A 14,015-nucleotide genomic window follows, 5' to 3' on the forward strand; every position below is an offset into this window, starting at 1 on the left:
ACCAGGGGAAAGTCTGGCAGCACAGAGGTCCCTTCTCCTGGGACACTGGCCAGGGGTGTTGATACACACACACACACACCAGGGTTGGAGTCAATTCTGACTTTCTGAATTTAACTCAATTCAACCTATGAATTAAAATTCTAACTAGCAGCTTCATTAAATAGTACCCGCAAAACACCAGTCTCAACGTCAACAGGCAACTCCGGGATGCTGGCCTTCTAGGGGGAGTTCCTCTGTCCAGTGTCTGTGTTCTTTTGCCCATCTTAATCTTTTCTTTTTATTGGCCAGCCTGAGATATGGCTTTTTCTTTGCAGTTCTGCCTAAAAGGCCAGAATCCCGGAGTCGCCTCTTCGCTGTTGACGTTGAGACTGGTGGTTTGCTGCTAATATTTAGCGAAGCACCCAGTTGAGAACTTGTGAGGCGTCTGTTTCTCAAACTAGACACTCCAATGTACTTGTGCTCTTGCTCAGTTGTGCACCGGGGCCTCCCACTCCTCTTTCTATTCTGGTTATAGCCAATTTGCACTGTTTTGTGAAGGGAGTAGTACACAGCGTTGTACGAGATCTTCAGTTTCTTGGCAATTTCTGACATGAAATAACCTTTCTTTCTTAGAACAAGAATAGACTGACGAGTTTCAGAGGAAAGTTATTTGTTTCTGGCCATTTTGAGCCTGTAATTGAACCCACAAATGCTGATGCTCCAGATACTCAACTAGTCTTTAATCAGAACAACAGTTTTCCGCAGTGCTAACATAATTGAAAAAGGGTTTTCTAATGATCAATTAGCCTTTTAAAATGATAAACTTGGATTAGCTAACACAACGTGCCATTGGAACACAGGAGTGATGGTTGCTGATAATGAGCCTCTGCATGCCTATTTAGATATTCCATAAAAAAAATTGTCGTTTCCAGTTACAATAGTCATTTACAACATTAACAATGTCTACACTGTATTTCTGATCAATTTGATGTTATTTTAATGGACAAAAAATGTGCTTTTCTTTCCTAAAACAAGTGACCCCAAACTTTTGAATGGTAGTGTAGATAGATATTGATAGATATAGTAAGATATAAATAGACATAGATAGATATAGTAAGATATACATAGATATAGTAAGATATAGTAAAATATAGAAAGATATAGTAAATATAGATAGATATAGTAAAATATCTATAGATATAGATAGATAGATAGATAGATAGATATATAATAAGATATAGATATAGATAAATATAGTAAGATATAGATAGATATAGTAAGATATAGATATAGATAGAAATAGTAAGATATAGTAAGATATAGATAGATATAGTAAGACATAGATAGATATAGATAGATATAGTAAGATACAGATAGATATAGTAAGATATAGATAGAGATATGGTAAGGTATAGATAGATAGATATATGTATGTATATACACTGCTCAAAAAAATAAAGGGAACACTTAAACAACACAATGTAACTCCAAGTCAATCACACTTCTGTGAAATCAAACTGTCCACTTAGGAAGCAACACTGATTGACAATAAATTTCACATGCTGTTGTGCAAATGGAATAGACAAAAGGTGGAAATTATAGGCAATTAACAAGACACCCCCAAAAAAGGAGTGATTCTGCAGGTGGTGACCATAGACCACTTCTCAGTTCTTATGCTTCCTGGCTGATGTTTTGGTCACTTTTGAATGCTGGCAGTGCTCTCACTCTAGTGGTAGCATGAGATGGAGTCTACAACCCACACAAGTGGCTCAGGTAGTGCAGTTCATCCAGGATGGCACATCAATGCGAGCTGTAGCAAAAAGGTTTGCTGTGTCTGTCAGCGTAGTGTCCAGAGCATGGAGGCGCTACCAGGAGACAGGCCATTTTTTGAGCAGTGTATAATAACATATAGATATATATAATAAGATATAGATATATATAGTTAGATATAGTAAGATATAGTAAGATATAGATAGATATACATAAATATAGATAGATATAGTAAGATATAGATATAGATGGATATACAGTAGGTAGATGGAGAATGGGAGAGCTAGAGTGCCAAAGAGAGTGTTAAGGAGCAGAGAAATGCAGGGAATCAATAAATAGAGCGGTCGAGGGAGTGTGTGTGTGTGTGTGTGTGTGTGTGTGTGTGTGTGTGTGTGTGTGTGTGTGTGTGTGTGTGTGTGTGTGTGTGTGTGTGTGTGTGTGTGTGTGTGTGTGTGTGTGTGTGTGTGTGTGTGTGTGTGTGTGTGTGTGTGTTTGTATGTACGTGCATGTATCCGTCTATGTGTATGTGCGTATGTGCAAGTGTGTGCATTTGCGTGTCAGGGTCGGGGTCAATTCTAAATTGAGTTGTGAATTTTCTTTTGATTTTCCCACGATGTCAAGCAAAGAGGCACTGAGTTTGAAGGTAGGCCTTGAAATACATCCACAGATACACCTACAATTGACTCAAATGATGTCAATTAGCCTATCAGAAGCTTCTAAAGCCATCATTTTCTGGAATTGTTCAAGCTGTTTAAAGGCACATTCAACATAGTGTATGTAAACGTCTGACCCACTGGATTTGTGATACAGTGAATTATAAGTGAAATAATCTGTCTGTAAACAATTGTTGGTAAAATTACTTGTGTCATGCACAAAGTAGATGGCCTAAACGACTTGCCAAAACTATAGTTTGTTAACAAGAAATGTGTGAAGTGGTTGAAAAATGAGTTTTAATGACTCCAATCTAAATTTATATAAACTTCCGACTTCAACTGTATATCTTACTATATGTATCTTTATCTTACTATATCCAGCTATATCTCTCTATATCTTTCTATATCTTACTATATCTATCTAAATCTATATCTCTCTCTATCTTACTATATCTTTCTATATCTATCTATATCTCACTCTATCTATCTATATATATATCTTACTATATCTATCTATATCTATCTATATCTCTCTATATCTCACTATATCTATCTATCTATATCTTACTATATCTATCTATATCTCTCTATATCTTTATATCTTACCATATCTACATCTTACTATATATGTCTATATCTCTCTATATCTTACTATATCTACGTTATCTATATCTGTCTATATCTCTTTATATCTTACCATATCTATCTATATCTAAATATCTCTATATCTTTATTTATCTATCTATATCTGTCTATATCTCTTTATATCTCTCTATATCTTACTGTATCTCTCTATATCTATATCTATCTATATCTTACTATATCTATATCTCTATATCTTACTATATCTACATTATCTATATCTGTCTATGTCTCTTTATATCTTACCATATCTATCTATATCTAAATCTCTCTATATCTTACTTTATCGATCTATCTATATCTCACTATATCTATCTATATCTCTCTATATCTTACTATATCTATCAATATATCTCTGTATTTCAGTCTGATGTGTTACATGCTCTATTGCTGATGTCCTTCTGTCTGTACTTGTCTTACTGTCCCTCTTTCCCCCCTTCTCTCGCTCTCCCTCTCTCACTGTTCTCTGTTTCTGGGTCTCAAGTGTCTGAGAAGCTATTTAGGACTCCCCTCGCTCCTTCTCCCCCCTCCCTCTCTCTGTTTCTCACCCTTCCTCTCGCTCAGTCTCTCCCGTTCACAAGTGCAAGTTAGAGAGAGGTGACTTGTGAAGGGAGCGTGTGAAAAGAGTTTGATACAAGAGATGCATACATCGGTAGTTTACCCACTAGAGAGAGGAGCGGGACCTCTCGTGTGACATGGAAAGAGATCGAGGGATGGAGAGGAAAGGAAAGAGAGATCATAAGAGAGAAGGCAACTTGTTTTTCTGATTGTTGAATGGTGAATGTTTCTGTGTGTGTCTTTATTCGCGGCTTTCTCTTTTTGGAGACTCCCTTGTATAATCAGTGATAAATTGGGGTGTTATGAATATGTGTGTGTGTTCCCTCGGATGTCCCCTGATAAAGTGTGTATCTGAATGTTCTGACCCCTGCCAAAAATAACCGGTGATGTATGCGACGCAGAAAAGTTGTCGACTCACCTTGTGTCGAGTTTCAATTGATCTCTGCTGAGATGAGCAGGGGGATAACTGTGTGTGTGTGTGTGTGTGTGTGTGTGTGTGTGTGTGTGTGTGTGTGTGTGTGTGTGTGTGTGTGTGCGTGCGTGCGTGCGTGCGTGCGTGCGTGCGTGCGTGCGTGTGTGTGTATGCGCCTGCGTGCGTGTGTGTCTGTGTAAGTGTTACAATATATGTAAATAACATTGGTAATGCTGTAAAAAAAAGTAATACATTCTGTGCAGATGATACAGTATTCAGTTGCTCCTTCGGTTGGCCAAGCTTTTTCATATTTGAAGTCTGATTTTCAATCACTGCAGAGGTCACTGTTGGATCTAAAGTTAGTGCGAAATGCAAACGAAACAAAATGCATGCTTTTTCTAGGTCCCATAACCCAGATTTAAATGAATTTGTAATGACTAGTTTGAACGGTACACAAATTGAGCGAGTTCCATTATTCACATATTTTGGTCTCTGGCTTGATGACAAACTGTCATTTAAAAAACATGTCACTGAGCTGGTGAAGAAGTTGACGTTCAAGGTTGGTTTCTTTTACATGTCTGACTTTTGTTCATAGAAAATAAATTGTCCAGGCCACTTTTTTGTCTATTTTAGATTATGGTGATATTATCTATCTGCATGCAGCAGCATCCACACTTAAACCACTAGATGCTGTTTTCCATCGTGATACTTATAGAACTCACCATTGTGTTTTGTATCAAGAAGTGGATTGGGCGTCTTGGTACGTAAGGAGAGAGTCACATCTTCTTGTGTTCATCTGTAAAGCACTCACGCAGAAACCTCCTATGTATCTATCGTCATTCATTCAATTTAGACTCACGAATGACGAAACCCCGGTCTCAAGCTTGGAGTGGCGCAGCGGTCTAAGGAGATGCATCTCAGTGCTAGAGGCGTCACTACAGACCCTGGTTTGATTCCAGGCTGTATCGCAACCGGCCGTGATTGGGAGTCCCATAGGGTGGCGCACAATTGGCCCAGTGTTGTCCCGGGTTAGGTTGTGGCCGGGGTACGCCGTCATTGTAAATGAGAATTTGTTCCTAACTGACTTGCGTAGTTAAATAAAAGTCAAATAAAAAAATAACACTGGAGGCCCATTCGGTCTCCACAGAGTTGGATGAAGCTGCTTTTAGGTTTTTTTGTGCCCTTTATGTGGAACAACTTACAGACCTCTCTGAAATGAGATGTTCTGGTCCCCCTTGGTCGGTTCAGAGCAATGATCGGAGACATTGATAAATGTGTCTGTTTATTCTTAATATGTTTTGTAATTGTGTATATTGTATGTGTTTGATGTATTAATACAGGACTCACATATAATAGAGACACTCGTCTCTGTATGACTTCCCTGTCAAAATCCAGGTTAAATAAATAAAAAAGTTTTAAAACATGTATTCACCACCATCCCCAATGCACAATAATTGCAATACACCTTTATGTTATGTGCGAGATGAATCTCACATGTAGACAAACACACACACACACACACATCCTGCACGGCAAGGAGGGCGAGGAGTGTTTTCCCTCTCTAAGCTCTCTGTAATTTGATTTGGAGGATGTTGTGATGAGAAAAGGAGCACATTACTGCAAGACGAAGACAGAGGGAAATAGGGAGGGAGGAGGTAAGGAGGAGTGGAGATGAGGGTTGTCATTTTAGGGGTCAGGCTAATGTGTCTAAATTCTATTCCCATTTCTCTCATCTCAGACTCTCTCCCTGTCGTTACCTTATTCCCCTCTCCTCCCCCACCCATCCATCACTCCCTTCCTCCTTCCCTCGCTAAGTATCTCAGGGCGTTAGCCGGGGTTGTTAGAAAAAGGGCTTGATAGATCTCTTTGTACCCGACGGAGAGACGTTGAGCTGTGAAGTCATTGATCTGTCTAATCAGTACTCTCTGACATGCAAACACACCAGCTGATTACACTGCTCCTATCCTACCCGCCTCTCTCAAACCCTCTCTCTCTCTCTCGCTATCCCTCTCTAACTCTCTCCCTGTGGCTCACTCTAACTCTCCCCCTTCCTCCTTCATTCAACAAACGCTCAGGTGATGGAGAGAAAAAAGAGAGAATGTGGCAGAGAGAGAATGTGGCAGAGATAATTTAATGACAACAAGGGCCTCTTCTGTCCTGCGGTGTGGTTGATTGCATGTCTCGGTGCATGACTGTCAGTCTAAAATAACATCGGTCTCTGTATTCATGTCTCCTGTCTGTTTCTCTGTCTGCCTGTCTGTCTGCCTGTCGGTGTTAGGTGCAATTGTATTACTTTGTGTGGATCTGTTTTTCTTAAGATGCGTTATTCTCTACTGACAAAACCGTGCCCGATAATGTTCTGTCCTCAACGAGAACTCACGGTTCGACCACTTTGACTTCCGATTCCGAACGTTTGTCCGCGTTTCTCCAAATGTGACATTTCGAAGTTGCTCTAAACATCCAGTGTGTTGATGTTTTGGACATCCTGGGATGCTCTTCCTGCTGCGGCGGCTGCTGCTGTCACCGGCGCTTTGCGGCTGGTTAAGTTTAGGCACTGATTCCGAAAGGTTAAGTTAAGAGCTGAGGTTTGGTATAGGATTCAAACAACAACAACTCCAAGGTTAAGTTTTTCATCCTGAATGGTTAAGTTAAGGGTTAAGGTTCGGGACAGGGTTGCGTTATTTATTTAAATAAAACAAGTGACTAACACTGGGATTATACACCCGACCCTCGGAGCCGGAGCTCGTGGCTTATGCCCATCCGCCACCCTTGTTCACAGCGCCCTAGCGAAACCCTTGATGGTAAAAGAGCTCACCGTTGACCCTAATGGCCGGTTTTGAAGACATCTCCTGACCGATGTCGGATTTCTAAATGGATCTTGAGCGACCTGGCTGCTGTCCTGCTGAAATCTGTCTTTGATTTTAGTTCTATAAAAGAGAAAGGGGGTAAGGGAGGATGGAGACAGACAGATGAATGGAGAGAAAGAGAATGAGAAAGAGAGGAGGGAGCAAAATCCCCAGCCGAGCATCTGTGTCCTGCTTTTTCAATAATCTCTTGGCAGTTACATAAGATCCTGGACAGGACTAGAGCTGTGTGTGTGTGTGTGTGTGTGTGTGTGTGTGTGTGTGTGTGTGTGTGTGTGTGTGTGTGTGTGTGTGTGTGTTTTGGAGGGTGGGTAAAGAGATTGAGGACTGTGTTAATTTCTCAGAGACTACCAATTACAGGGAAGTAAGCCAATGAACTGCTGGCCCCAACCCCCCTCCCCCACCTACTCTATCTAGGATAGACCGTCAATATGTAGTGAACTCACTACTTGTTTGTTTGTGCTCTCGCACTGCCTCCGTTACGTTTGTGTGTGTGTGTGTGTGTGTGTGTGTGTGTGTGTGTGTGTGTGTGTGTGTGTGTGTGTGTGTGTGTGTGTGTGTGTGTGTGTGTGTGTGTGCGTGTAGTTCATCCTGTTGATAATCCTATTAGTAATCAGCCGTTCTCACTTGAACACTGTCGGAGAGGGAGAAGGACAGAGAGAAAGAGAGAGAGAGCTCTAGAAGTTGAGCTGAGTTATCTGAAGTTGAAGTTGACTCTTGGGAAAGGATTTGTTTGGTTGTTTGCAGTTCCGTGTGTGAATGCGTGCTGGCATTTATTTGTGTCTTTTTTTTGTCTGTGCGTGAGCACGTGTGTTTGTGCGTGCGCGCTTATGTGCCGGACACATCAAGCATTCGGGTTGGCAGCGTGTCACAGTAAACACACAGAGCACAACACCTTTTTTTCCAGTTCAGACAGAGGAGGGGTGAGGAGGGGTGGGGAGGGGTGGCGCAATGGAAGAAACGAGGAAAAGAGATGAAAGAGGTTGGATCTTGACAGGGTGTCTGGTGTCATGTTCTACCAGGGAGAGATAGAGGGATAAGCAGCACGTTGCTCACAGAGCTGAAATATCACTTCCTAATTAAAGCTTTATGTAACCAACATTACCCACCGAGACGCTGTCTGGATTTGTGCGTTGTGCAGGCATTTTTTGTCTGTGTGTGTGTGTGTGTGTGTGTGTGTGTGTGTGTGTGTGTGTGTGTGTGTGTGTGTGTGTGTGTGTGTGTGTGTGTGTGTGTGTGTGTGTGTGTGTGTGTGTGTGTGTGTGTGTCAGCGTGCCTGAATGTGTGTGTGTGTGTCTGTTTCTATATGTGTGTGTCTGTGTGTGTCTTTCTGTGTGTCTGAGTCTGTGTGTCTGAATCAACACGCTCTCACAGTCTCACTGCAGAATCAGACGTCCAAACGTCACATTTCTAGCCATTAAATTCGGAATGGTTAAAGGCCCCCACTAGTGGGTGATACCACCCCTATTTCAACATAATTCCTGCCCTAGAGCGTAAGTACTCGTTAACGTTCCACCTCTGAAGAATGACTCAAGCCACTTATACATATTCACGAATTGGGGTGAGAATGAACGACGTGGTGATTTCCACGTGGAGTGGAGAAAAATCAACAAATAGGGAACTGACAGCTGTCAGTGTAGCGAGTTAGCATGCTACCCTTGGCTAGCTATCTTGCTGGCCTTATCTACACTATTCATACCGCTTGACTTATTGCACATTTTATTGTGTGACAGCATGAATTCAAAATATTTGTTTCCCTCTCACCCATCTACACACAATACCTCCAAATGACAAGGCAAAAACATGTTTTAAAATGTTTTACAAATGTATTTAGAATGTATTTAAAATGAAATACAGAAATATCAAATTTACATAAGTATTCACATGCCTGAGTTAATACTTTGTAGATGGACCATTGGAGTCTTTCTGGGTACGTCTCTAAGAGCTTTCCTCACCTAGATTGTGCAACATTTGCCCTTTTCAAAGTTCTTCAAGTTCTGTCAGATTGGTTTTTGATCATTGCTAGACAATGATATTCTGGTCTTGCCATAGATTTTCATGTAGATTTAACTCACAGCTGTAACTCGGCCATTTAGGAACATTCACTGTATTCTTGGTAAGCAAATCCAATGTTATTGTCCTGCTGAAAGGTAAATTCATCTCCCATTGTCTGGTGGAACCAGGTTTTCCGCATGGATTTTGCCTGTGCTTAAATCTATTCCGTTTCTTTTTTATCCTGAAAAAGTCCCCAGTCCTTAATGATTACAAGCGTAACCGTGCTTAAATGTATGAAGTGTGGTACTCTGTGATGTTTTGTGGTGGATTTGCCTCAGGACAAAAAGTGAATTTCTTTGACACATTTTTTGCAGTATTACTTTAGTGCCTTGTTGCAAACAATATTTTGGAATATTATTATTCTCAGTTTTATCCTATCACAGCCTTAACTCTGTAACTGTTTTAAAGTCACCATTGTCCTCATGGTGAAATCCCTGAGAGGTTTCCTTCCTCTCCAGCAACTGAGTTAGGAAGGAGGTCTGTATCTTTGTAGTGACTGGGTGTATTGATACACCATCCAGCATGTAATCAATAACTTCTCTATGCTCAAAGGGATATTCAATGTCTGCTTTCTTTGTTTTATCCATCTACCAATAGGTGCCCTTCTTTGCGAGGCATATGAAAACCTCCCTGGTCTTTGTGGTTGAATTTGTGTTTGAAATTCACTGCCTGACTGATGTACCTTACAGATAATTGTATGTGTGGGTTACAGAGGTGAGGTAGTCAAAAAATCTTGTTAAATACTATTATTAGCGCTCACCGTTGCCCCTAGTGGCCATATCCTTACGTCATGCTTACCTCGACGGATGTCTAATTTCACAGGGGATCTGGAGTGACCTGGCTGGTCTAAATGTGTGCCTGCATTTTTTTGGGTGTGTCACGATGATTAGGCTTTGTGTGTGTGTGTGTGTGTGTGTGTGTGTGTGTGTGTGTGTGTGTGTGTGTGTGTGTGTGTGTGTGTGTGTGTGTGTGTGTGCGTGCGCGTGCGTGCGTGCGTGCGCATATATATGTGTATGTCAGAGAGAATGCAATGCTCCTGTGGTGATTGCTAAAGGGTAGCCCTCGAGGCGTTTCCACTTTCAGGGTAGATATACAACAACATCTCACGGTTTTACCAATCTGGCTTCAGAGTCGTACGTTTATCCACATTTCTCCAAACGTCAAATTTAGACGTTAAGGTTTAAGGTATGGGATAGGGTATAAAAAATTAAATAATCAATTGTGTCTACCTCTGGGATGGAATGCGCGAACTTCGGAGCCGTAGTCATGGGATTAAGGTTTGGGTTAGGGTTAAAACATAAACATTTTAAATGAGTGTTTACCACTGGGATTGAACAAACAACCTTCGGGCCCAGAGTCATCGGATTACGCTCATCCACCACCCCCTTCTACAACACCCTAGGAAAACCCAAGCCTATTTGATGGTAAAAGCGTTTACTGTTCACCCTAGTTTTTGAAGGCATTTCCCGATGTCCTCAGGACATGGACAGACATCCAATTTCAAAGTCAATCTTGAGTGATCTGGCTGAGATATGAGAGAACAATGTGCTTCCAGCAGTGGAATATAAATGTGTTTGTGTGTGTGTGTGTGTGTGTGTGTGTGTGTGTGTGTGTGTGTGTGTGTGTGTGTGTGTGTGTGTGTGTGTGTGTGTGTGTGTGTGTGTGTGTGTGTGTGTGTGTGTGTGTGTGTGTGTGTGTGTGTGTGTGTGTGTGTGTGTGTGTGTTCCGCAGGAGGCTGCGAAGGGGAGAACGGCTAATAATAATGGCCGGAACGGAGCAAATGGAATGGCGTCAAACACATGGAAACCATGGAAACCATGTGTTTGACGTATTTGATACCATTCCACAACAATTCCGCTCCAGCCATTACCACAAGACCGTTCTCCCCAATTAAAGTTCCACCAACCTCCTGAGGTATGTTCGCGGTTTTATATGTGTGTATGTGTTTGTGCATGCGTGCAAGTGCACACACACACACACATTCCCATTAAATATATATATTTTTTTTGAAATCTCTCTGTCTGAAAATATCATCCATCATCTATCACTCCTTCGCTCCCCCTCTCTCATCTTTCAGGCCCCGTCCCATCTCACTCCGTCACTACCAACCAGAGATAGACATAAAGACAGATACATAGAGACAGGTATATATATCTGAATACTTTATATACTGTATATATATATATATATATATATATATATATACAGTATATAAAGTATTCAGATCCCTTGACTTTTTCCACATTTTGTTACGTTACAGCCTTATTCTAAAATTGATTAAATAAATAAGAATCCTCAGCAATCATCACACATTATCCCATAATGAAGAAGCGAAAAAAGTTTTTTGCAAATGTGTGAAAAATAAAAAAACAGAAATACCTTATTTACATAAGTACTCAGACCCTTTGCTATTAGACTCCAAATTGAGCTCAGGTGCATCCTGTTTCCATTGATCATCCTTGAGATGTTTCTACAACTTGCTTGGACATGATTTGGAAAGGCACACACCTGTCTATATAAGGTCCCACAGTTGACAGTGCATGACAGAGCAAAAACCTATCCACGAGGTCAAATGAATTGTCCGTAGAGCTCAGAGACAGGACTGTGTGAAGGCACAGATCTGGGGAAGGGTACCAAAACGTTTTTGGTGTATTGTGTGTAGATTGACGAGGGAAAAAAGCTATTTAATCAATTTTAGAATAAAGCTGTAACGTAATAAAATGTGAAAAAAGACAAGGGGTCTGAATACTTTCCGCCGGCACTGTATACTGAGAGAGAGATGGAAAGAGAGGGAAGTGAGCGTAGCCTTGCTATTGAGAAAGGCCGCCGAAGGCAGACCTGGCTCTCAAGAGAAGTCAGGCTATGTGCACACTGCCCACAAAATGAGGTGGAAACTGAGCTGCACTTCCTAACCTCCTGCCAAATGTATGACCATATTAGAGACACATATTTCCCTCAGATTACACAGATCCACAAAGAATTAGAAAACAAATCAAATGTTGATTAACTCCCCTGTCTATTGGGTGAAATACCACAGTGTGCAATCACAGCAGCAAGATTTGTGACATGTTGCCACAAGAAAAGGGCAAGCAGTGAACAATCATTGTAAATACAACCCATATTTATTTATTTTCCCTTTTGTACTTTAACTACTTGCACATAACTACAACACTATATACAGACATAATATGACATTTAAAATGTCTTTTATTCTTTTGTAACTTGTGTGAGTGTAATATTTACTGTTCACTTTTTATATTTTTTTTCACTTTTGTTTATCCATTTCACTTGCCTTGGCAATGTAAACATATGTTCCCCGTGCCTGTAAAGCCTCTTGAATTGAATTAAATTGAGAGAGAGCGAGGGATAGAAGAGGTGAGCAGATGTGTCTAGAAAGCAGGATGGTACAGTGACAGAGAGAGAAAAGAGGGTGGGAGGACCTAGAGGTGCGGAAAGAGACGGACATATGAGGAGGAGGAAAGTGGGACTGAAGAGAGCGAGATGGGGGTGGAAGAGGGAGGGATTGAGGGATGATCCGAAAGATTCCCCTGTCCTTGCTCCTCTCCTCTCTCTGAGGTGATTGTGGTGTGGAGAGTTTAACCCTTTATGTGCCGCCTCATCACAACAACCCGCTGCGCACAGACGTCGGTTCAACGTCTAGTTTTGGTTTACATCTGGTTGAGTTGTCAACTAATGTGAATTCGAAATTCAAACCAGCCAACAGATTCACCATGTCATTGGATGTAAGTTAAACGTTTGGTTTGAAAAATACAAAATTCCAATGACGTTTTTGCAAATCCACTCAATCCAAGTCATCCAAGTTGATTCAATGTCGTCACATTGAATTATTTGGTTGAAATTACGTGGAAACAATGTTGAGTCAACCAGTTTTTGCCCAGTGGGAAGACCCATCTTAAATTGGAGATAGGAGAATTATGTTACTGTTAATCATTTCGATTAGTTTGATCCTTCCAGCTAAAAGTCCCAATACCACATATCACTTTGCGTTTGTTTTTGGGGATACATACATTTCTTTTGACCTAGATGCGCTCCAGCTTCAGCTCATGGACGAATGGCCTGACATTCCCCTTTAGAATTCTCTGATACAGAGCAGAATTCATGGTTCCTTCAATGATGGCAAGTCACTGAGGCAGCAAAGCATCCCCAAACCATCACACTGCTACTATGAGGTTCTTACTGTGGAATGCAGTGTTTGGTTTTCGCCGTACCTAACGGGACCCATTTCTCCAAGAAGTCGACTCAAGCTCGCCAAAAAGCACCTGGAGGCACTTGGATGAGCGTCAAGACTCTTTGAAGAATGTTCTATGGATGACATAAGACTCTGGAGCGGTGGAAACGTGTTCTCTGGAGTGATGAATCACGCTTCGCCATCTGGCAGTACGACGGACAAATTTGGGTTTGACGGAAGCCAGGAAAACGTTACCTGTCCAAATGCATAGTGCCAACTGTAAGTTTGGTAGAGGAGGAATAATGGTCTGGGGCTTTTTTTCATGATTTGGGCTAGGCCCCTTAGTTCTAGTGAAGGGAAATCTTAACGCTACAGCATACAATGGCATTCTAGACAATTCTGTGCTTCCAACTTTGAGGAAGGCCCTTTACTGTTTCAGCATGACAATGCCCCATGCACAAAGCGAGGTCCATACAGAAATGGTTTGTCAAGATCGGTGTGGAAGAACTTGACTGGCCTGCACAGAGCCCTGACCTCAACCACATTGAATACCTTTGGACTGAATTGGAACGTCGACTGCGACCAAGGCCTAATCGCCCAACATCAGTGCCCGACCTCACTAATGCTCTTGCGGCTGAATGGAATCAAGTCCCCCAGCAATGTTCCAACATCTAGTGGAAAGCCTTCCCAGAAGAGGGGAGGCTGTTGTAACAGCAAAGGGGGGGACCACTTCCATATTAATCTCCATGATTTTGGAATGAGATGTTCGACGAGCAGGTGTCTACATTTGGTCGTGTATATGAGTTTTTGTCAAATGTAATTCAAATTGAGAAAATGAAAGTATAATTTTTTTAAATGCGCTTTTACATAAAGACCATTTAGATATAATATAA

The 14,015-nt window shown here is 41.3% G+C and overlaps 1 protein-coding gene across 1 annotated transcript in view; it reads left to right on the plus strand.

The window, feature by feature from the left end:
• The window catches only part of LOC129857949 (dedicator of cytokinesis protein 2-like), a 165,304-nt gene that overhangs the window by 98,629 nt on the left and 52,660 nt on the right, over positions 1 to 14,015 (plus strand). The gene's annotated exons all lie outside the window — the stretch shown is intronic.

The sequence above is a fragment of the Salvelinus fontinalis genome, chromosome 6, assembly GCF_029448725.1.
Source record: "Salvelinus fontinalis isolate EN_2023a chromosome 6, ASM2944872v1, whole genome shotgun sequence".
NCBI lineage: Eukaryota > Metazoa > Chordata > Actinopteri > Salmoniformes > Salmonidae > Salvelinus > Salvelinus fontinalis.